General features: G+C 42.2%; 2 long non-coding RNA genes across 2 annotated transcripts in view; one reads left to right on the top strand and one right to left on the bottom strand.

Moving 5' to 3' along the window:
• The window catches only part of LOC310762875, a 602,857-nt gene that overhangs the window by 251,831 nt on the left and 327,305 nt on the right, over positions 1–23,721 (top strand). The gene's annotated exons all lie outside the window — the stretch shown is intronic.
• On the bottom strand, positions 18,648–20,744 carry LOC310762891. Its single transcript, XR_014548287.1, has 3 exons — positions 20,654–20,744; positions 19,647–19,790; positions 18,648–18,726 (listed from the first exon to the last, which is right to left on the bottom strand). It is a non-coding gene; the product is annotated as an uncharacterized lncRNA (long non-coding RNA).

The raw sequence follows: 23,721 nt of genomic DNA, 5'->3' as shown, positions 1-23,721 counted from the left end.
CCCCTCATTTTTCCAATCTTAAATTAAGTTTTCTGTATTCCAGAATGGGTTTTCAATTTCAGAAAAAATCAAGTCCTCATGAAAATTCATCAGCGTTTTAGCACAAATTTCTTCTAATATTCACATCTTTGTATGCAACATTGCCTGATTTACACATTTCTTCAAAGCTTATATAATGCAGTTTTGTGCATTCTTTTCACTAATATATGTATTTTAAGGTACTCTTTACCCTAGTATGTGCAGTTTTGTAAACATTACTTCTCGTATTTGCCCATGTGGTATGAAATCAAACAGTATAAGCAAAGAAAACATTGTCACCTGATGACATGGTGGCGTTAGATGGTTGGCAGGTAGGTAGTCTCACCCACCTGAGTGGCCTGTAGGGGTTGGGAGAGGTCAGGAGCCAGCCTGCCAGCCAAATCCAGTTCTCCACCCCCAGTTGAAGAGGTATGTGGCAGGAGTCATAAGTGACAGAATTGGCATGGTATATGCAGTAGCCATTGTTTGCCTGATAAAATCCTGGTCTTTTATAAGGAATTGGCACTTTATAGACTACAGGCAACACCCCCTTTACGTGCATTCAAGGCACAGGTAACTGTGCACGAGCGCATTGTCACAAACCCAGAAGTGGCACGAAAAGGGCCCTAAAAGAGCGTGAAGGTGGCAAAAACGGCATGAAAGTTGTGTCTAGCAATCTCACGAGCCTTGGCACTGACCTCTGAGACCTATGGAGAGTTGGAGCTCTGAGCAAAGAGATTTGGAGGAAGCAATTGTAGTGGAGTTTGGTGGATTTGGGGGGGGGGTTTAATGGTCTTTCAAGGGTTTGCAGAGGTTTAGAGGGCATCTGCAGGCTTTTTCAATGATGTTCCCAATATACACGAGTTCACCTAAACGTGTGGTGCCTCGGAACATAACCCCTGCGCAAATGGGGAGTTGCCTGTACTTTGTTAATGCACAAAATACATATTTCAAAGGGTTTCTTGGGCATAATTATGTTTTAATCAAATACTCAGATTTTGATTTCCTAACACAGTACCCTAATATACGAATATAAATGGTTTTTAATAAAAACATACCTGTGCACAATATTAATCCATATAATTTAATACTTAACAGCTGAGTGTTTATACACATATTAGTTTGATGATTTAATCTTTTCTTATAAGAAAATTATAAGAATTAAGACCTTGATAAATTTCAGACAGTTTGGTGCAGGTGGGCGGACTTGTGGTGGGTGCCTTTGAATTTCTGAGTTATTTAGAAAAAGGAAGGGCTAAACTTAGGATGTTTCCAGATTTTTATCAGAATTTTCCCCCTCTTTACTTCAGAGAAAATGCTGCGACTACACAAGTGTTAAGAATACAAATGAGGGTTTACGTCCAAGCAGCTGTATAACACTCAAGCTTTGGTAGAGAGAAAAATTGAACCCCACCAGATTTTCCTGCCCTTTTGCTCGCAAACATTTGTGCCTTTAATGGGGAGGGAAAACAAGTTGAGACCAGGCTCTATTTATCTTGGGGAAACTTCCCCACCTGAGTTTCAAATGTATGATTCCTTAAGGATACTCCAGTGCTGAACTGCAACATCACTCAACGTCAGCCAGCGCTTATCTCTCTTTATTTCATTATTCATCAAATGTGACTGTGATCTGGCAGGCTTTCAGAGTTCAAATGCAGGGTTAAACAGAATGGTAGCGTTAGAGGTAGACAGAAGCAAACATTTCCATCATCTTGGCATGACTGGGCATGCTGAATGGGAGAGAGGGAGAGTGGTAAAAATAACTGCATCTGACAGTCATGTGTGTGTAAAAGACGTCTGTACAATATATCCAGCTATTCTGAATTCCAAGGCCTGAGCATTGTTACAGTCATTCTTCAATAACACAGTTCCGGAGTTCAGCAAAGAGCATAGAACTATATGATACAGCTTGTCATTTACCAAATGTTTACACACAATTTTTTATGCTAGAAGCAATAAAGCAGCATGTTATATGTGGGGCCACCTCTGAAGATAGTTCAGAAACTTCTGCTAGTGCAGAATTCAGCAACCAGGTTGCTCATTAGGTCAAGACAGTTTGAGTATGTTACACTGATCCTGGCCCAACTGCACTGGCTTTCCCACTGGGACCAAGAGAAGGGCCTCCTCCAAAGATCTCAAAAGCCAGACAGGTTTGTATGAGGGAATGCAGTCTTTCAAATAGTTTGGACCTAAGCTGTGTGGGACGCGGGTGGTGCTGTGGGTAAAACCTCAGCGCCTAGGACTTGCTGATCGTCAGGTCGGCGGTTCAATCGTCAGGTCGGCGGTTCGAATCCCCGCGGTGGGGTGCGCTCCCGTTGCTCGGTCCCAGCGCCTGCCAACCTAGCAGTTCGAAAGCACCCCTGGGTGCAAGTAGATAATAGGGACCGCTTACTAGCGGGAAGGTAAACAGCGTTTCTGTGTGCTGCGCTGGCTCGCCAGATGCAGCTTGTCACGCTGGCCACGTGACCCGGAAGTGTCTGCGGACAGCGCTGGCCCCCGGCCTCTTAAGTGAGATGGGCGCACAACCCTAGAGTCGGACACGACTGGCCCGTACGGGCAGGGGTACCTTTACCTTTACCTTTAAGCTGTGTAATAGTTTGGGTGAAGACTCTATCTAGACAAGCCAGAGGTGCTATTGCTGCATGGTTCATCTAGCCATGGGAGGTAATGTTCAGCCTTTCTCCAGTGTGGCCACAATCACTCTGAAGGTTCAGGTTAATAGTTGTGGGTGGTATGGGACTTTGATATGAAACTGGTTACTGGAGGCTTAAGTCCCCTTGGTGGAACAAAACATCCTTCTCCACATGAAGTTGGTCTACCAGTAACAGCCCCTCCTGGACAGAGACTGAATAGAAACTATTTACCCTATTTTTGAGGAAAGCATCTATGTGTAAGTACTGTTGCTTTTATCTTGTAGTATAATCACCACCATGCCATGATATGTCTAAGTAAGAATTTGAGAGCCTTGTTCAGTCCTTTAGTTTTAAAAAGCATGCATCAGGCAGTTCAGCAATCAGCGAGGGTGTGTTTAAACTGGTAACCTAAATGCGTTTGAGGTCTCTGAGCTCATTAATGGCATCTTGAGGCCATTTTGCCCTGTGTCCTTCCCACCCCCTTTTTAAATCATGTGTTAATACCATGTCTGAAATTGCTGAGTACTTGGTGCTCTTCCTATATTTCCAGACAATTAATAGCTCTAATTATTAGCCATCAGACGGCAGCTGCAGATGAATATTGTTGACGGATGACAAGGATATTTGTCTTCTTGTATCAAGCAGGACACATTTTATTACCCAAGTCACACGGCATGCAATCAACTAGGCTTACAACTCCCCAGATAAAGGGCAGCCTGCCTTTCAGCAGGGTTTTCATTAGCATGCCGTTCTAAAGGGAAGGTTTAGCTATAAGAAATTTCAATGCATCAGAAATCCATGTGTATATTAAATTACCTGATCCCCACCCAGCAGCTCCTGGCATGTGAACCCTTTGGGCTAGGTTTTTGCATTGGTTTTAAGGAGGTGGGTGAAAAATGGTCCCTGAAGATTGGAATGATCTTCAGGGGCTTGCCAGCATTGAAGTGGTGGCAAAGTTTACACACAGAGAGAGTGAGAGACCAGTATTTTTCACCTTCATCCACCCCAGAAGAAAATCCAAATTTTGGGGGTGCTTTTGTCCTCACCTCCTGAAATTGCTGGAAAAATCTGGGCCAAAGTACTCAGTCCATGGCAATGCAGAACACTCAGAAGTGAGTATGTGGAATTAGGAACCATAACAATAATAGCTAACCAATCAGTGCATGATTTCAAACCCTAATTGGAGGCGGGGAGCACTTGGATTGCAGAAATATCAGAAGAATCCCCAGTGCAAATCTCACTCCTAGCTTTTCTGTCTCAATCTGCCACCCAAATCTAATTTGAGGAGATTTTTCTCTCTCTCGATTTAGTATTATAAGAAATTTAAGTATAAATAAATAACATAAAATGTTGCAGTGCTTCTCAAATCAAAGCTTCTATGTGCTTGTCGTTATTGTGGGTGGGATGGGGAACCCAAACACAGCTACTTTGAATGGGAAGTAATATCAGGACTCTGCTCCATGGTCTTTTTATTGGAACTAAACTAAGTATTTGCCAGATAATCAGAGTCACATAGACAATCCCAGAAGAGCATTTTGTTCTCATTCCATGAGCGTAACTGATACCATCATTCTCAAATGTCAATATAGTATAGCTTGGACCTGCCAAAAGCTGAGATACTCACTCTCTGCCTAGAGGGACTTGGAGGAAAGTTCAGCATGGAGACTATTGGGAGTCTCTAACAATTTGTTATCAAGAGCATTGAAGTGAAGCTCCAAATGGTCTCTGACTTCCCATGCTGCTTGCTCCAGTGACAAGAGCAACAAAGCGGTCGTTTTCAATTACCATTGGACTTTAAAACATAAACTGTATTACTCCACTGTCAGCTGCTCAGAAACCTGGAAAAGAAAATAGCCTGCATTTTTGTTAAATTGCTTTCTTAAATCAAAGGATGAGCTTTTCCTCCCCTTTTTTGCACTGACAAAATAAGGTCATTTAAATAGTATAGAATGGTGGTGTGTTAGAATAATAATAATAATTGTTCCCTATTATACTAAATGTGAATGTTAATCCCTTCAGCAATATTTTAATATGTTGGATTCCAAATTACTGAACACTTCTCAAGGAGAATCTGTGAGAGCTGTGGCCCTAACCCAGAGGCAGATACACACTGAAATCAGTGCACGAAGTTAGTTGCAACTAACTTTATTTCAATGTCTTTCAATAGGACTCGGCATTTGTTGCTACAGAGAACTGTAGTACGTATATTTGTGTTTTTGTAAACTGCTGTGTGATTCTTGGATGAAGGGCAGTATAGGAATTTAATACATCCATCCATCCATAAATGGAATTGGGGGGGGGGGTCAAAGGAAGCTTTCCAACACTTTGCTGGGTGACCATAAAGCCTTGTAGAACACATCATGGTATCACAATATTTATTGCTCAGACAATTAGCTTGAGTACTATGGTATTGAGACAGTGATGTGGCATTCTTCTTGTCCTACAGGGATGTTTTTCAAATATCATTAAACATGCATAAAACCCACCAATTCACTGCACATTAAACATATTACAACCTTTGACTATTCAGAGCATTTCTCGATCTCATTGGCAACTAAGCTCCTACCTCATGAGCATTGGTATCAGAGGAGCAAATATGGCAGGGGCTGCAAAAACAAACTAAGTACCAATGATGCTGTGATGTTAGTTTATTTTCCTCTTGATTTAAACCCTAATCTGCTCTTGAGGGTAGATAAACATCAGAGATCTGTGCTTCAGCTCAACATCTTATTAAACAGTCTTGCTGCTTGCAAATATTCACTGCAGGAACCCAAAACCACATTAAAGTTTTTGTTGGTGTGCGAGTGATCTGAGAGATTATTAGGTATTTATGTAATCTTATTTCAGCTGCAGAGTCAAATTATGTATCACTTTGGGGTAGAGCTGGGGTAGAGCAACCTATGGAGAAGCCCAACATTTTCCAGATCTACACAACTGAGAGTCCTACATCCAAGTCTGATCTTCATCCTGGACCTCTGTTTCCTGGTGCCCTTTTCATGGGATCAGGCCATAAATTATAAAGACAGCAGAAGACCCATGGAGTTGGAGTCATCCCTGACCATTGGCCGTATTGACAGGGGCTTATGGGAGTTGGAGTCCAACAATATCTGGACGGCCACAGGATCCCCGTTCCTGCAGTAGATAATGGGAGACTATGGTTTATTCAACAGGGAAACCTTTCGGTCTTCTCCTCTCATGCATGCAGATGGAGAAGAGGATTGGGGGATGCACTCACCCAAGCTTGCTACAGCTTGTTCCCACCCACCCAAACCATGGGTTAGATCAATGGTCCCTAGCCCTTTGGGGACAAGGGGTGCATTTGGAAGTGGAAGAAACTGTCGTGGGAATCACAAAATAGCAATTTCACACAAGACAAACGGGTGAAGCTCCCCTCCCCCTCCCAAAAAACAGGAAAAGCACCTACATATGCTACACACACCCCTAAAACAGGCAAAACACCTAGATACATACACAGCCACCCACCAGTAAAAGACAGACAATAAAGCAGGCAGCACCCCTCAAAAACACAAATTGGGAGGGGTAGCAGGCCTTTAGTGTGCCCCAAATGGGGTCAGAAGCTGCTGTGGTGCCCAGGAGTGCCACATTGGGCACCCCAGGGTTAGTACAGTGATAACTGGAAATAATATTGTTCTCTTAAATGCTTTAGAAATGTTATTGTAAAATGTTTTAGAATCCTATTGATAAATATAAAGGACTGCTTTGCCAGTGATTTGGGGAGAGTTTAATAAAGAGTTACTGGCATTTGCTCACAAATTCCTAAAGAATTCTTTCCAGAGTCATTTGTGATAAGATTCTGGAGTGAATGAAAAGGTCCGGCTTAGGCATAGACAGTTATTAAGCTGCTTATTATAATCCTCTCTAAATATTTTAAATTATGTATATTTGCATGTGAAAGTTGTTGCGTAATCATTTGAGTACCAAGATGCCAGTCATTGCTGAATTCATCTTAATTTGTTTTTAGCTAGTTAAAATCTTTCTGGAGAAGCACCACCTCTTCTTAAATTGCCTTAGGATTTTACAGATGGAGAGAAACCCCTTAGGTGAATGATGCTTTGTTGGGAACTGATAGGATTTCTAAGTCTCTTGACCCAGTATAAAATTGCTGCCATTGGAGACAAAAGAGAAGCAATTACCTACTTTTACAATTCCAACATGGAGCATTTTTACAAGACATACAGTACTTTACGTGCATACATTTAGCAGGATATGTGGGAAAGCAGAAGGCTTTTTGTCAATGACATTGAAATAATTGCTATAAATATTCCCCAGCCTTACAGCTTGTTATACCAATGAATATGTGCTTAAATAGGATTAGGGCTGTCTAATGGCAGGGGCAACCCAGTCAGATGGGTGGAGTGCACATAATAAAATTGTTGTTGCTGTTGCTGTTAAACCAGACCATGCTATCATGCTTGTGCTGCAAGTGAATTAGGCTTGCACGTGTATATGGCTACTACTACACCTTCTGGGTGTTTGTCTGTACTCTTCTGGTTTTGCCTCAAAGGGCCACAGTTCAGTAGAAGAGCATATACAGTGGTGCCTCAGGTTAAGTACTTAATTTGTTCCGGAGGTCTGTTCTTAACCTGAAACTGTTCTTAACCTGAAGCACCACTTTAGCTGCTGCCGCTCTGCCGGAGCACGATTTCTGTTCTCATCCTGAAGCAAAGTTCTTAACCCAAGGTAATATTTCTGGGTTAGCGGAGTCTGTAACCTGAAGCGTATGTAACCTGAAGCGTATGTAATCCGAGGTACCACTGTACTTTGTATGCAAATGTTCCTGGTTCAATGTTTGGCACCTATGGGTAGGACTGAAAATGGCTTCTGTCTGAAACCCAGGGGCTACTTCCAGTTCCTGTAGACCAGTTGTACCTAACCTGTAGCCCTCCCTGATTTTGCTAAGCTACAACTCCCATCTTCCCCAGCCTGCCTGGCCATTAGTCAGGGAACAATGGAAGTTGTAGTTTGGCAATATCTGAGAGGGCCACAGTGCAGACAGCACTGGATCAGATGGACTAATGATTTGATATCAGGTAGTTCCCTGTGTTCCTAATCTCAGGCAAATAACAAAAGTGAGGAAAGAAAGTGAGGAGGGGGGAAGATTTATCAACCTTGCCCTACCTTACTGATGTACTGTGCTCAATTTGGTATCTCCCAAAATGTTAGAATAGCCAGCTTTTGAAATATTGGATTTGAGTGGGGTAGCAGAGCCCAGAGAGTGAGTTGAGTGTGGACACTAGCTGTTTTTTGAGGGAGAGCTCAGGGGGAAACAATGCCTATTTACCCTAACCAGGGGTCAGCAAACTAAGGCCCGGGGGCTGGATGTGGCCCCCATGCTCGTAAAAGTGGACCCTGCCACCCGCTCGGTCAATCCCTGCGTGCTGTGGATGCCTCGCTGTGCGGGGACTGACTTCCATGACGCTGGCACAGCTTCTGGGCGGCCGCAAAGCTGGTGTGGCTTCGGATTGGCTGCAGGAAGCTCCTGCATGCTGCCTGCCTAGTGCTCCATGTGCATGTTCTGCCCGCTGACCTGGCCTCAGCCGGCAGGCCGCAACACATGGTGCATGCCGCCGGGGAGCTCTGCGGGGACGGGCCCATGGAGCGGCTGCTGCTCATCAACAATGCCGGTGAGCGGGTGGTGCCAAGACGCACTCCTGAGCACGTGCAGAGTGCGTTCCTCCTCCAGATCCAGAGGCAGCTGCGGGACCGGCTTGCAGGGTATTCATCAGCCCCCTGATGAAAAGGTTTGCTGACCTGATCCCTGCCCTAAACTATATATAACTTTAAAAAATCTGCTTCAGCTCCTTGTTTTTCTGACAACCCTAAACACTCAGCAGGCCCATTGAGCTTGTGGGGAAAGATAGCAATTAATGATGATAATGATCAATAGTGACATTTTACGCACACACACACACACAGAGAGAGAGAGAGAGAGAACACACATTAATTCTGCTATGGTATTAAGGCTGTGCTGAAGAGTAGTATATACATATTTTAAGTAAAAATTAAATATTTATTATATTATTTATTAACAATATTTATATACTGCTCAGGAGATGCATAATAAGAATACAGGTCCAGGGCTGTCATACTCTGTCAACAACAGCATTAACAATAATCTCAAACCTTATGGTGGGAGACTCTAATGGTATACCCAAACCTGTATTCAGCAAGAAAGTATAACCTTTGAAGAGCTGCTTTCTCTTCATGATAGAGGTAGGTCCACAAACCAGTTGAAATAACAGGCATAAAGCTGGAATAATTTGAAAGTTCTTTCATATATCAGATCCAGCTGTTTTATCTTAGTTTGTTAACTGACTTTAAACCAGAGTTTCTGGTTTAGGCATAATGGGCAGTTCTGGTTCAATGCAAGAAAGCATCTCTGGGTGAAGGCAGAGCATGCAGTCAGAATGTTTGTCCCTGACTTTTATGAAGCTGGGGATAAACATCTAAATGACTGCCTCTGGCTAGAGGACAACCTTACAAAAAACAGGGCCTACTCTCTCTTTTTTTTTTTAACAACGGGTATCAAAGAGATTACTGAAACCAGTGCTGCCTGTCAAGCAAGCCACTTAATGACTATTCTCTGCAGATGACCAAGCAACTGTGATCCAAGTCTCTTTGAATTTCTTTTATTGATGTCCCTCTCCAGTGAAAACATAAAAAATGAGCCCCTACTAATTGCGTATGAAATTATTCATCTGTTTTGCTTTAATGCTATTCCAGTCCTACAGTATTAATTCCCTTTTAGTTGGTGGTTTGTGTTGGGCATACAACCCAAACTTAACAGGATTCTTATATTGGAGAGAAGATAAGAATGTCTTGTTTATTGAATACAGTTCTTAAACTCAAGGAGTGCTCTCTCTCTCTCTCTCTCTCTCTCTCACACACACACACACACACAACCTTAGCACACAAGCATACACATTAACTGTGGGATAACTAACTTCATATAACCAACATGCTTAAGTCTAATTGATGCATGAAGCGGTTAATACCATAGAATAAGCAGTCCTGCCAGGCTTAGTGAGGTCACTTCCCCTTACCATGGGAGGAAATGGGTAATCAAGCCTATTGTTCAACCCCCAGTCTACCAGAGAAGCTCAGCGTTTGAGGAGCTCTGAGCTGATTGCTGCAGTTCAGAATACATGGCTCTTACAAGCCACTCTTGATTTCCTACACCAGTAATTTAAGAACTTTCAGCACTTTGGAACTAAACTTAGTTTACTGCCTGTGCAACTTTTTCTGAATGCTGTATGGAAAATCACCTGAATTCGACCTTTGGATAGCTTGTAAGTAAACCTTTTTTTGCTTGCCAAACTGTGGGTTTTTTCCTATGCTGGGGGAAGAGGAGAACTTTGGAAGAAATTCACAAGGGCATATTTTAAAGGTCCAACAGCCTATATTTTAATGATTTACTTGCTGCATATTTGGTTATTTTAAATCTCTGCTGGGGTTCTCTCACCAAAGAGTACTTGCCCCAAACTTGGATCTTTGCATCTAGGAATTCTCCCTTTATATCTATATTTTTCCTTTAACCAACATAAACAAACTCATACATGAACAGCATTGGCTACAAGGGTATTGTTGCAAGGGACAGGTGCTGTGACTGGGAAATGGCTAGGAGCTTAGAGTGACAAAGAGAAGGCAAAAAGTAGGAGTGTGGCTGTGGCATCAGGTGTGTTAAGCTGCTTCAGGTGGATGCTTGATTATAAGAGGCTTGTCATGTTTTCAGAGGAAGAACATACATGAGCACATGAAATAGAAAGAACATACCTGAGTACATACTTCGTAAAACATCTGTTTTGCAACTTGTTTTCTTTTTATTGTACTTATGGTTTTACATTAATTGCAATTAAGTTTTTTTTAAAAAAATGAAACACATCTAACATTAAAATATGTAACATTTGCCAGCTATGTATCATATTAGTTGTTCATAAGTAGTTCAATTTTACATCAGAGAAAGAACATTCAGCCTATTGCTGTTCTGAAAATTTCTGCATTTTTTTACCATTCTCCAGTGAAAATTATTAAAGACAAGAGAGAAATTCATTGAGAATTTCATGGTTGGGGTACGGTGGTACCTCGGGTTACATATGCTTCAGGTTACAGATTCCGCTAACCCAGAAATAGTACCTTGGGTTACGAACTTTGCTTCAGGATGAGAACAGAAATCGTGCAGCAGTGGTGCAGCACCAGCGGGAGGCCACATTAGCTAAAGTGGTACCTCAGGTTAAGAACAGTTTAAGGTTAAGAACAGACCTCCAGAACGAATTAAGTTCTTAACCCGAGGTACCACTGTACATTGTTTTTTGTGCACTGTTACTTGACTTTTGAGGTGGCCAACAAGTGTTTGCGGATGTTCTTTCATTCATTCTACAAATCATCACTCTTGTAGCCCTCCCAGTTGCTCATGCAATCAAAGCCCAGGGGAGGACATCATGAGTTAATTCCTCCCATAGGGCTTTTTCAGATCAGGAGCATGAGCAGCTGGGAAGGCTGCCGAATGCTAGAGAAAGGTTTACCAGAAGAAAAAACGCACACACCACCCTTGGTCACCTCACAATAATAATTTATGCTCAAAACCTCAAACTGACTGAAATTCTAAAGAAATTTTCAAGTGCTATGAGAATGAGACAAAAAAAGGAAGGCATTTTACAGAGGAAGAAAACTTTCAGAAACTGGAGGATAGGCACAGCACTAATTCACACTGTATGGCACCTAATTGTGAATTTCGTAGAACAAATCCTGTCATTCACAGTAGTTGAATATCTGACTCACTTCCGAAGGGTGAGCTAAAGTTACAACTGTCCAACCTACTGATCAAAATTAACATAGATACTATGGATTTTTACCCTTCTTTTCCAAGTATCTCTCACAGGGCAAAGGTCAGTGGCAATGAACAATGGGGAAAAGGTTTACAAAAAACCTGGTACTCCCATTGGTTCAAATCTCTCAGAAATTCTGTAGACTATTGGCACCATCAAGTCTCCCAAGTAACCCAAACAATTATGATATCAATAGACTATAGTTTTTCAAGAAGTCAAAAATGGACTTCCCCTTTTTTTGAGAATGAACATCTGTACCTCCACAAAACCTCACAGCAAGCAGGTCATCAGCAAAGAGGAAAATCTCTTCAGCTGAAGACTTTACTAATGGCCCAATCTCTGAAGCAAGGGACGCGGAGGGTAAAGGTCTTGGAAACTTAGACACTGGAGCAACTCTGCAATAGCATGTTAGAAGGATCTGACAAAGACTCTGTTCTTGGCTTCATAAAGGTTCCTTGGGCCACACAGTGACCTTCATTTCCCATTCATAACAGGCATGGAAGAAGTGCTTGTCCATAATTCTTACTTCAAGGACATTCACTGAATAAGGTAGCGGTTTTCAACCAGTGTACCGTGGCACCCTGGGGTGCTTTGAATGATGGTCAGGGTTACTGCAGGCAACACTGTCCTCTGTCCCACTTTCCTTTTCTCCCTCCCCTGATACCATCTTGCCTCTCTGCTTCCCAAAAGCTTGCACAGCTGTTTGTTGCAGCAATCCTGGCTACAAGCTTCCCAGATGAATGGTGCCTCTGGGGCTGGCCAGGGGTTGCTGTTTACCAGGAGCTGAGGCAACCGTGGAAAGAGGAGAGGAGGAGGCTGAGGGAACACTCCACAAGGGAGGATGTTTGAAAAGGGGTGAAGGGCTGCTGGCTCTGCAGGCAAGGGGCGACATAACTGGGCTTCTGAGCCCCACAGGGGTGCCACAGAAAGAATGTAGCTGGTCAAGGGAGCTGTGGACTCAGAAAGGTTGGAAACGTCTGGAATAATGTATTCTTAAGTTGGTATGACAAAAATGATTGTGTCATGCTTTACGCATTTCAGTTTGTTTTGAAAATCATTCTGAATATGTGACTGGGACTTCATTTTCACATTATTTTGGACCACACTCTTAGAACTGTAGTTATCAGATTACAAGCATTGCTTTTATTCCCTAGAGCCCCATCAGGGTGAAGGGGTTGGTAGCAACAACATCATAGCAATGCAAAAATGTGGCCTTGCAGCCTAATTCACTGGGTGATTTATTTATTTTTAATTTGGAAGAGACTACCACTGGGTTCAATTGGGCTTGCTTGAGAGTAAGGCAGCAATCCTATACACACTTTCCTGGGAGTAAATCCCATTGTACTTGATGGAATTTCCTTCTGGGCAGACTTGGGTGATGCATGTCTGTTTAAGAGTACACAGTACAGGATTACACCGTTACATTTCAAACAGCTGGTTTGCTTTCAGGCGCTAGTCACTACTTAACCGTGACTCTGAAATCTCTGACAGAATATCATGGGCTGTTTCTTACACTGACACTTTTACACTAAAGTTTATTTTCTCAGCCTTATGCACATTTCACCTACTGTTTATTACAGTGTTTTCTCTATCAGTGCAAAGAAAAAACAAACAAAGAACCTAAAACCAATAACTATCAAGGCACAATTTTAAAGATACATGCTGATATATAGGAAAAAAGGAGGAAGGAAAAGAAATTATAATCTAGTTGTGTATTGATTCTGTAAACATTTGCAATGAACGCCAAAATGCATGGATGTTTCAGCAGTGCAATTTGGGATGAAAAACTGGATCTGTCGGGATCCAAGTTTTGCACAATATGTTATTGGGAAAGTGCACCCAGGGCATCCATTTTCTATACAAATAGTTATTTTTAATACTCTATTTCCTTGAATTATAGTGGACTTTACTTTTCCCACAGAGAGCACTAAGCTAGCATAACAATGAAAGTCATTGTGGTTTATTTACTAGCTGATACTAGGCGCTCCGCTTCCTCAGAAGGAATTTGCATTTCAATGTTTTTTGTTGCAATTGTTTTAATAACTGGCAATACTTATCCCACAGCAATTTCACTGGTGTGTAGAAAAGATTGGGAGATGGGTTCCCCCATACAGACAGCACACAGACATGTCAGAATGATGTTGCTGTTCTGATGCATTTGTTTGGGGCAAGTCACATAAGCACTGAGGCACAGAAATTTCTGGCATAAATCTCTAAACACAACTTGAACATTGTGGAATAGGTCACACACTGGTGTCAGCTCTTAAGGCAGGGGGAAAGTGGCAGTGTTCATCTAATGGTGTTTAACAGAAAGCAAACTCTGCCTGTACATCTTTAGGAGCAGACCAGTTGCCCTAGTACAACCTATGCACTGTCATATGGCTACATGAAAGGATAGGAGAAGAAACAGATGTCAAAAGACAAATTTATTATGAACAATATGAACAGCTGTACAAAGTACAGTTGTGTAGCCTAATAAATGTTGGCTTATTTTTCCATTATTTTCAGTCTAGTGCCAGATAAATACACAGAACAGAGCTTTGCTGTTACCTGTATTTTGTATTACATTACATCAGGGAATTAAATTAAATCAGGGAAGAGCATGGAGTTATCTCTGTATGTGGACAGCTAGTTTTGATTGTTGTGCCTTGAGTCAAGAACAGTGGAAGAGGTAAAAGGAATTTGAGGACAAAAAATTCTCAATCAAATTCTCCTAGCCTGAGTTTTCTTGCTGAAATTTAATTCTGTCATGCTCCCCACAACACATTCTCAGTGATGTATTGCTGATATAAGGTATTTTATTAGAAATGAATGTTTTAAAGGAGATGAAATATACTCAGAGTCGCAAAGTGATTTCATGCTCTTTATTCAGCTCATAGTGGTGAGGAGGAATGAATGAAAGTCCCCTCAAAGTATCTGCTTTATATACATTATTTACACAATGGGCTGCACATGATTGGCTAATTCCGGAATTCTACTGTAAGCCAATCAGGTTGTGGATTCACTTCTATCTGGAGCATGATTGGGTGGTTCCTGCCAACCAATCAAACTGCTGCATTGTTCTAGGACCAATCAGACTGCTGCATTCTGAATCCTATTGTTCTGGGACCAATCAGACGGCTGCCTTTTGGATCCTATTGTTCTAGAACCAATCAGACTGCTGCAGTTTGGATCCTATTCAACTCAGTACATAACAGGAGAGTTGGTAGATCCATCACACCACTACAGTTCAATTTTAAAAATATATAACTCTTGAGGTTGAGTTTCAAAAAGGAATTGTGAAAATGTTTGCAATTCTATGTGTCAGATTATTTCTGAAACTTTGCTGAATTTTGAATGCATTTGAAATTTCTTTGGGGCTCTAAGGATCAGTAAATAACTTTGCAGTCAGTTCTCTTGTAACACTTTCTTCTCATGGTGTATTTGACTTGCTGGTAACACAGAGAGAGGTAAGCTACAACCCAATAGTTTCACCATATCACATTTTTAGTACAGCAGGATAACATGAATTAGGACTTAAGGTACTGTCTCTGTAGTTCTGTTGCTTGGGTTTCCCCTATCTCCTCAAAAGTTTATGTAAATGGGACGGGGCAGGAATCCATTATAAATGGATTTCTACGTGGAGTATGGCATTTCCAACTTATTCAAGCTTTGTCTCCTCTTGTATTCAACACCCCTTATGTCCAAGCCACTTATGTGTTATTGCTGTTTTGATTTTAAAGCCTGACTATATGCCACCCCCCCAATATATGTATAATATGTATAAAACAGTCAAGCTCCATGCAGTACTATATTCCTGCATCCAAATTTTAAGGAGATGTCTGCTGTTGTGGTTTCCAGAGTGGTTTATTGCTTTCTGTGATCATCCTACCTCTGATACACAAGCTTTTTTCTTTCTTTCTTTCTTCTTACATGGTTCACAAACCTGGATATCCCTTTCCACCACTCCAGAGGGCCTTCTGGCAGTTCCCTCACTGCGAGAAGTGAGGTTACAGGGAACCAGGCAGAGGGCCTTCTCGGTGGTGGCGCCCACCCTGTGGAACGCCTTTCCATCAGATGTCAAGGCAATAAGCAGCTATCTTATTTTTAAAAGACATCTGAAGGTAGTTTTTCATGTTTAATGCTGTATTGTGTTTTTAATATTCGGTTGGGAGCAGCCCAGAGTGGTTGGGGAAACCCAGCCAGATGGGTGGGGTATAAATAAATTATTATTATTGCCTCAGTTCAATACAAGAAGGCCTTGTAATGGGACATATCTGAAAGACCACTACCACTGTATTTTGAGGAGGAATGATGTGCCACAATCTCCCCAAAGGTACCTAAAAGCACAGACCCAGACTTGGCATTTGCTCATAGTTATAATATTACAATTTGTAGACTAGAGTTCTGAAAGAGTTGGTCATATTTTGCTAGAATCAGCAATTATTATAGAAAGGTCTCCCCACGGGAGATGTGGAGCCACATGCTGTTTAAATGTAGGGCCACCTGGGTCTTAAAGTGCTCTGTAGACTAGCATGGGAATGTTCCAACCGTCTCATCAATCTCTCTCTTAGTAATCTGCATTTTGTTTTGACTGTTCCCCGGACCTTGCCGGACATCAGCATTGACAGGGTCGTGGGAATGTGACTCAAACGCAGATGATCAAGGGTCACCAGCACTACAAGATAGTATAAAAGGCTCATGTCCACTTACATCATTGAGAATTTCAGTGCAGACCTCACTGTTGATACTGGGTGCTGCACCCATTGCCTGTGAGGAGTTTGAACCTCTGGTCTGCCTTGGAAGAGAGGGGATTCTCCAGCAGCAGAAAGGGTCATAAGATGATATGAGCTTCTTGCTTTGTTCTTTATTTTCCTAATCTTTTAAATAAACCTGTTAAAGAGCAACTCTGGTGGTAGAATCATAGAACTGCAGAGTTGGAAGGGACCCCGGCGGCAATCTAGTCCAACCCCTTCCTTGCAGGAATATGCAGCTGTCCCATAAGGGGATTGAACATGCAACCTTAGCATTATCAGCACCATGCTCTAACTGACTGAGCTATCCCAATGGCTGTCTGAATCCAAAAGAACTACTACCTTTGGAAGCCAAAACCTTTGGCAGAACAGGTCCCAAGGACAGCCCCTTATAAAAACTGTGCTATGAGGGGGAGATGCTCTCTTTGCTGTTTGTGTTATTGTTGCTGCCTTTCTCCCTTTCATACACAGATGGATGAATCAATATTGGGAAATTGGGAAAGTTGTTATTTATGATGACCGGCAATAATGCACTGGCATGGAAGCGAGCGTTCCCACTGTTGCCGGAACATTCAAAATGCTAGTTCAGTCTTCAGATGTAATGAGGCATACAGTAATGGGACCACTGAAGTAAATAATGTGCTTCATAGCCCACTCCTGTTGTACTATTAAGAAGAGAAGGATTCATCTCTTTTGCACTCCATGCTCCACCGAGTAAGTAGCTCATGTTCTCTCTAGAACTCCCCGGCCAAACTCCCCCAAGCAGAGATGACATAAAGATTTAAAAAACACCTTCTGAATACATGTAATTTAAAGTAATAATTTTTGTATCTCGTGGAGTTGTTGTAGTGCTATGCAGAGTAGAACAAGTTTAAATTGAAAACAAAGAGGTGCAGTAGCTTTTCCTATGAATGGAAATGTTCTGAAAGGGAAAAGAGGTGTAGGTCAGTAGAAGAACACAGACTTTGTATAAAACAAGGCTAAGTCCCTGGCATCACCAGGTAAAGCTAGAAAAGAGTCTTGTCTAAAACCCTGGAGAGTTTCTGCCAGTCAGTACAGGTAACAACTGATTGAGGTGCATCTGAGTGATACGCAGTTACCATGCATGCGCAGCACCAAGCGTGGAAATAGCCCAAAATGTTGTAAAGATGTGATGAAAAGGTTCGGAAAAGGGCATTAAGGGTCAGCAAGGGGAGGGTTTTTTAAAAATTTATTTAATCATTTTTTCGATACAAACAACAACCGCAAAAGACACATACAACAAAAACCATAATAACAATAACACAATTTGACAATTCAGATTTGAATTCACTGATATACCTATGACTACACCTTTTTAACAATATTTTCCCACCTCTCTCTCCTCCCCCTACTTCCCACCACTATCCGCCTTGTCGCTTAAATATTTGTTCCAGATTTCTTCATATTTATCCATTCTTATTTTGCATTGACATGCAGTTCATTCATATGTAGCTAATTTGTCCATATTATCAATCCATGTGCTCAATGGAATCTTTTTTGGTCAGCAAGGGGAGGTGTGGCAGAGCGGGCTTACATGCATTCCGCTGATGCACATTGGGGTCCAGAACATTACTGTCAGGTGCTGGTGTGCTTGCTCGAGAGTAAACAGGCAAGACTCTGACCTGTCTTTTCCAGGCTTTATTCTTGGTGCAAACTATTTACAGTGAAGAGCGTTGTAAGTTCATGTCTGGCTCAATCGCTAGCAGAATCTGGGAGTGGTCAGTCTTTGTACCTCCCCCAGCATAAAAGTTGCATCACCCCCAACCTTTTCCGCCCCTCCCTGTGCCGAAGCCTACTGCGCAGAATGGGCGCTGGCAGGGGCGTACTTCCCGCCTCTCCGGTTTGCTCAGGCTCGGTGTTGAGGCTCTCCCTAGCATTCCCTGGTCCCTGCACCTCTTCTTCACTGGAGGTGGGGCTTCCCTCCTTGCTGGAGGAGGAGCTGCTTTGTAAAATTTTCGGAGGCTTCCTATAACACAACTGCCCTTCCATCTCTCGCCTCTGAGTCGATGGCAGTTCCCTGACAATAACCCCCGCGCAAAACGGAGATTGCCTGTATAGACAGTACAAATATGGAAGGATCCCTGATCCCTGATCAGATTCAGCAGGAGGGTATGTTCCCAAAGACAGGAATCGAGCAATCTCTGGAATGTTTGTACCCACTGGTACATAAATACCATTCCAGTGTTGTCCCAATCTGTTTCCACCCCTTAAAAATGCTTCATGTTGGTGGTTTAGAAGGAACATAAGAAAACAGGAAGCTGCCTTATCCTGAGTAAGACCATTGATCTATTTACCTCAGCCTTGTCTACATTGATTGGCAGCAGCTCTCCAGGATTTCACACAGGGCTCTACAGGTGACAAGGGCACAGGAAGTTAATGTCTCCCTTCCTTCCTTCCTTCCTTCCTTCCTTCCTTCCTTCCTTCCTTCCTTTCATTTCATTTCATTTTTTCAACTGGAATTTCTGTCATTTCAATCTGTTGTAGAAGAGATGTGTGAACAATAATAGTTCTGTGACTTCAAGAAACTTCCTCAGTCCATCCCTATAACTAGGGATGTGTGAAATCTTCCGAATAATTTTTTGCTAACATATTGAAAGCCCTGTTGTCTTTTACCTGCTTGGTGGTTTTACATGCAGAAGAGTCTAAACTTGCTATGAATTTTCCTCTGGTGCCAAGAAGGGATGCATGAAACCCCATTGAGAGTTCTAATTGAAAATTTGGCTTTCATCAAAAATTCTTCAGAGGTTTCACCTAAAGATGAGCTGCCAAATTCTCTTCAAATATCACTGCATGCTAGTTATGGTTAGGAATGGATGGATCAGTCTGTTTTCAGACCATGTCAATTTCAGATGTAGTTGTTCATCAGGTTGTTTCATTCCATTTGTGCATTAATGTGTGAACTTTTTTTAAAAAATAAAAATACAAAAACTCATATTTAAATATGTTTTTGACACATTTAAATACGTATTTTATCTGAGTCTTAGCATTTCTAGATGTACTATATTCTAAAGCATGCATGCTTAATGAAATTTGGTACATTGTACCAAATTTCATTTCACCAGTACTACATCTTTTTTCCCCCTTTAGCTTAAAATTATATGGCAAAATTCAGAAAAGTGAGATAGTACCAATTCATGGATTAGTCCAGGAGCTGCAAATTAGGTCAGTTCACTTAAAAATGCAGACCAAATGAGATTCTCCTCTATCACTGTGCATGAAACCAAAGATAAAATATAATTTAAGCTGAATAACTTTCCTTAGTTGATCTGTCAGGAAAATATTCTGCACACCATCCATCAAGCAATCTGTGTGCTCGGCACTGCAGATCACCCTCCTGCTCTCTCTTAACTTTCATATTTAAACAAAACTCCTGCAATGCAAACAGCCAGCCGTACCAGATGCTTCGGCACAGATGTTCTGTCCAAGCATATTGCCTTGGTGTTCCAAAGGCATTATCTTGAGTCCTCCCTCAACGTGACAGTTGTTTCATTTCACCTGTTGGAAGCCATCTTCTTTCACAGATGGTTATATTCAGTTCACTGACAAAATATGCAAATGGCGATGGGTTATATCTACCTAGTCCGCGCTATTATCGCCCAACGCTGCTGCAGCTTCCTTCCAGCTCATCCAGTTCTGCAAATCCTTGCCCTTTGTGGAAGGGACGAGTTTGCCAAGTGCCCAAGGGGGTCTATTTAGACCTGAATGTCTACTGACATGGAGAGATGACATATTGCTGCTATAATTCTGAGGTGTGAACCCACCAGGCTGGAAAGGATTAGCAGAGAATCCTCTCAGCTCCAGGCCCAACAACTGAACTACTCCCTTTGCTCAAGCTGCTGGCAAGGAAACAGAACAGACCAAAGCAGGTCAGCAGCCCAGGGATTGGCTCTAAGCTGTTATTAACTGTCAGCCTGCTCAAAGGCTCCTGATTTAGAAACTAACATAGGAGGTAGAGGAAAGCCAGCATTATATCTATATTGTATTGTGTATTGTGGTGAAATCTCTAACACCGATTTGACACATCTGGTGTGAGCGTTTCGGCTAATTCCAAATATGCGTATTTATTTCCTATACTGATATGCCACCACTCTGCCAAGCACTCAAGGTGTTTTATGTTTTATAATAATGGCCTGCAATCTCGGAAGACGGGATACAAATGGGAATTTGATGAGAGGAAGAAGGAAACTAAGCTCATGCAGGTGTCAGTGCTTTCATAGGATTACACATCATGAAGTCCCATAACGGCCAAATGGAATGGTTGTTGTGGGAGGGGGAGGAGCCAAATGGCAGTTGCTCTGAGGGCTTCGTGCTGTGTCATTTCTCCATCTGCCTCATCCAGGTATGATGGCAGCTGATGAAGGTGGTTTTGGGAGAGGAGGAGCAAAACAGCAGTTGGCCTTACCTGAGCTAATGGAGGCTTCCTCACTTCACTCTCTTGGAAGAAGCTAGGTAGAATAACTAGCTGATGGACACAAGGATGCATAGAAATGCTTAGTCAAACTCAAGGCTGGGGAACTTGCGACATTCCAGATGTTGTTGAGCTACAGTACCCATCATCCTGTCATGTTAGCTGGAGCTTATGAGAACTGGAGAGGCTAAAAACTTCCAGAGAGTCTCAGGTTTTCTACTCCCTGGTCTAGACTTTGACAGGGTTGCTGTTCATTTAAGACAGAAAATTTTGCTGGTTTTGGCTTGTGTCACTGAAGCATTGTGACATGATAACCACTAGGGGCCAAAAGCTGCAACAAGCAGGGAGATGAATTTTACATATTGACTTGAAGTAACCAGGAAATTTTTTGGCTTTCAACTTCTCAGAGGGATGATGGGAGGTGTCCAGCAATATTTGGAAAGCCACAGGTTCTCTATCTCTGCCGTAAGATGTAGGATTATCATACACCAGGGGTTGGCAACCTAAGGCCCATGGGCCACAAGCGGCCCATGGGGGTCGTTTAACCAGCCCATGGACCCCCACTGCCCACTCAGGGACCCCTGCCGCTCACTCGGTTGGCTCCCGTGAGCCGCGCTAAACTGGCGCGGAGTAGAGCGGGGACAGCCTTCCGCAATGCTGGCTGGCTTCCCATTGGTTGCAGGAAGCTCCTGCAGCCAATGGGAAGCTTCACACATGTCCTCCGCGCTGGAAGGAGAGCCGGAAATAACATTTGCACATGTGTGCGTGCATGCACACTCCGGCCCACTGTGGTGTCTGCAGAGATGTGTGAACTGGCCCAAGCCACAAAAACTTTGCTGACCCCTGTCATACACTATACCAAAAAATGCTTAGTTTTAATCAGTGCTATTTTTCTAGAAATAGAGGTGGCAGAACTCGCAATGAACGTCTCCCATGTTCACTTATAATGGCAATGGCACCCGCCTGAGAGCTGCAAGAACTGAGTTCCTGCTCAAAAAGTCCTTACTTTAATTATCCTGTGTTGTCACATAAACCTTAGGAAAGTGGCATGCTGTATAAGCTTAACCTTACAATGATGCCAACAAATAGTTTTAAACATCACATTATGTCTTGAAACCAGAGACTGCTGGATCAGGAAAAGGGCAGAGTTTTGTCAGATTAAAAGTGACAATGTATTTTATAGATAAGGCATTTTTTTTAAATCTCAAATTAACTTTCTATAATCTCTGTAACCTTTACCCTCCATGACTCTTATTTCCATCCTTTACCTTTTTAATATCTTGACCTACTGAGTGAAAAGTTCAAATTCTCTGCTGTTTTTTTAAAGAAGAAAAAATCTTTTAAATGCTGGTGGGAAAAGATTGCTGCAGAGTCATCATTCCCTCTGATTACAAGTCAATTTAGCATGGGTCAAAAATGGGTTTGATTTCCAAGACCGTGTCCTCATGTATTATGAAGGTTCAGAGCCAACAGTGCTCAGCATCACACCTCCAAACTACCCTTGTGGTCATCTGAGAGAATGAAAATGTAAAAAGAAGGTACAGGTGAGGCTTCAGCAAGTGGCACAGTCAGGACTGAAAAGGTTCAAAGGAACATGGTCCTTGGTAACATTTTCCTCCCTAGAATGTCAGTGGACTTAATGCCTGATTTGAGAAGCTGGTTCAGAGACTTGATGTCTCATGATCTGATCACCCTGCACTCAATATGGTGTCCATGAGTGCTATGGCTATCTGCTCCAAGTTTGGTCTGAAGCACATGAAAGGAGAACAGTGGCCTTGAAGTAGCCCATAAAAAGCTAGCGCGCGCACACACACACACACACACACACACACACAAATGCAAATTTTTATTTGTTGATTTTATAATTTCGATGAAACAGATACAGAGCAGGGATGGACACAGCAGCTAATTCTGTCCCACTATGGATTTTGCTAGCATTTGATTATAGATGTGCCCTGTATGCCCAAAGGGTGCATTTTGTTCTGATTTGCGCTGCACTTATTACATGGCTTTTACATGTATGTATTTTTTATGCAGTGCTGCATAAAATACCGTCACAAAAAAGCATTGGCATCGTGTGAAATACGTACTGTGTGCACATTTTGCCCATAGAAAATGCACTGCAAAATCTGGAGTTGTGAGCAATCCAAGTGGGAGATGTGTTCTGATCTGCAGGGAAGTTTGGAAGTGTTGAATCTGGAAAAGTGTATGATACAAAAAAAGAGACTAAATCTCTAACACAGAGCTACGAAATGTCAGATTCCCAAGCAAACCCACATTTTAGAAATAAGCATTTGCTTTTAGATCTCATACAAAATATGCCCTGTATTTATGCACTATGTCACAGGAAATTTGGGACCCGTTGCCTGTCAAATCCAGCATCCCATTACCTGACACTGATGATAGATATACTTTGCTCCCCATGATTGAACACAATTTCAAGCTTTGGGATTTTCATTAAACTATCTTTGAACAAAAAACATCTCCCTCCCCCTCAAAAAAACCTTCCTGTATCAGAGATAAGGATCATGGCAGAGTGGGTCTACATAATCTAAAGTTGGCAATGTCATCCTACAACAGGTTTGCATATATTCATAAATATGTTGAGGCAGCCACAAGCTTCAAATTACCTGTTGTTGTTTTTTTAAGTATAACAAGGAATGGTTTTTACTGTTCCAGGAAATAAGCTTTTTAAAGTCTTCAGTCAACCACTGAGTTCTGTTGTGAAGGAGATCAACAACTAAATAGGTGTGAAGGGATCTTCTAACAGCTGCTAACTTTTATATTTTTTCCAGAGCCAGACTTTGGCTGGATCTAGACACTTAAAAAACGGTTTCAGGAAAACATGTTGTAAACGTCATAATAGGAAATCACGTTGCTGAAAGACGGAACTCCACAGCACCATCTGGTGTCACGGTGTTATAACACATTTAAAACACTCCTCACCCCTTTCTTTTTAATAATGAAGATGAGTCCTTGATCACTGCAGCATCACCCAAATCCAGACCTGGGATGAGGAGTTTCCAGCCAAGCTGGGACACCAACTCCATGGGACTGAGGTG

Source organism: Podarcis filfolensis (genome assembly GCF_964270895.1).
Source record: "Podarcis filfolensis genome assembly, chromosome: 5".
NCBI classification, from domain to species: Eukaryota; Metazoa; Chordata; class Lepidosauria; order Squamata; family Lacertidae; genus Podarcis; species Podarcis filfolensis.
The sequence above is the reverse complement of the archived record's forward strand: the minus strand, read 5'-3'. Positions and strand labels throughout refer to the sequence as shown.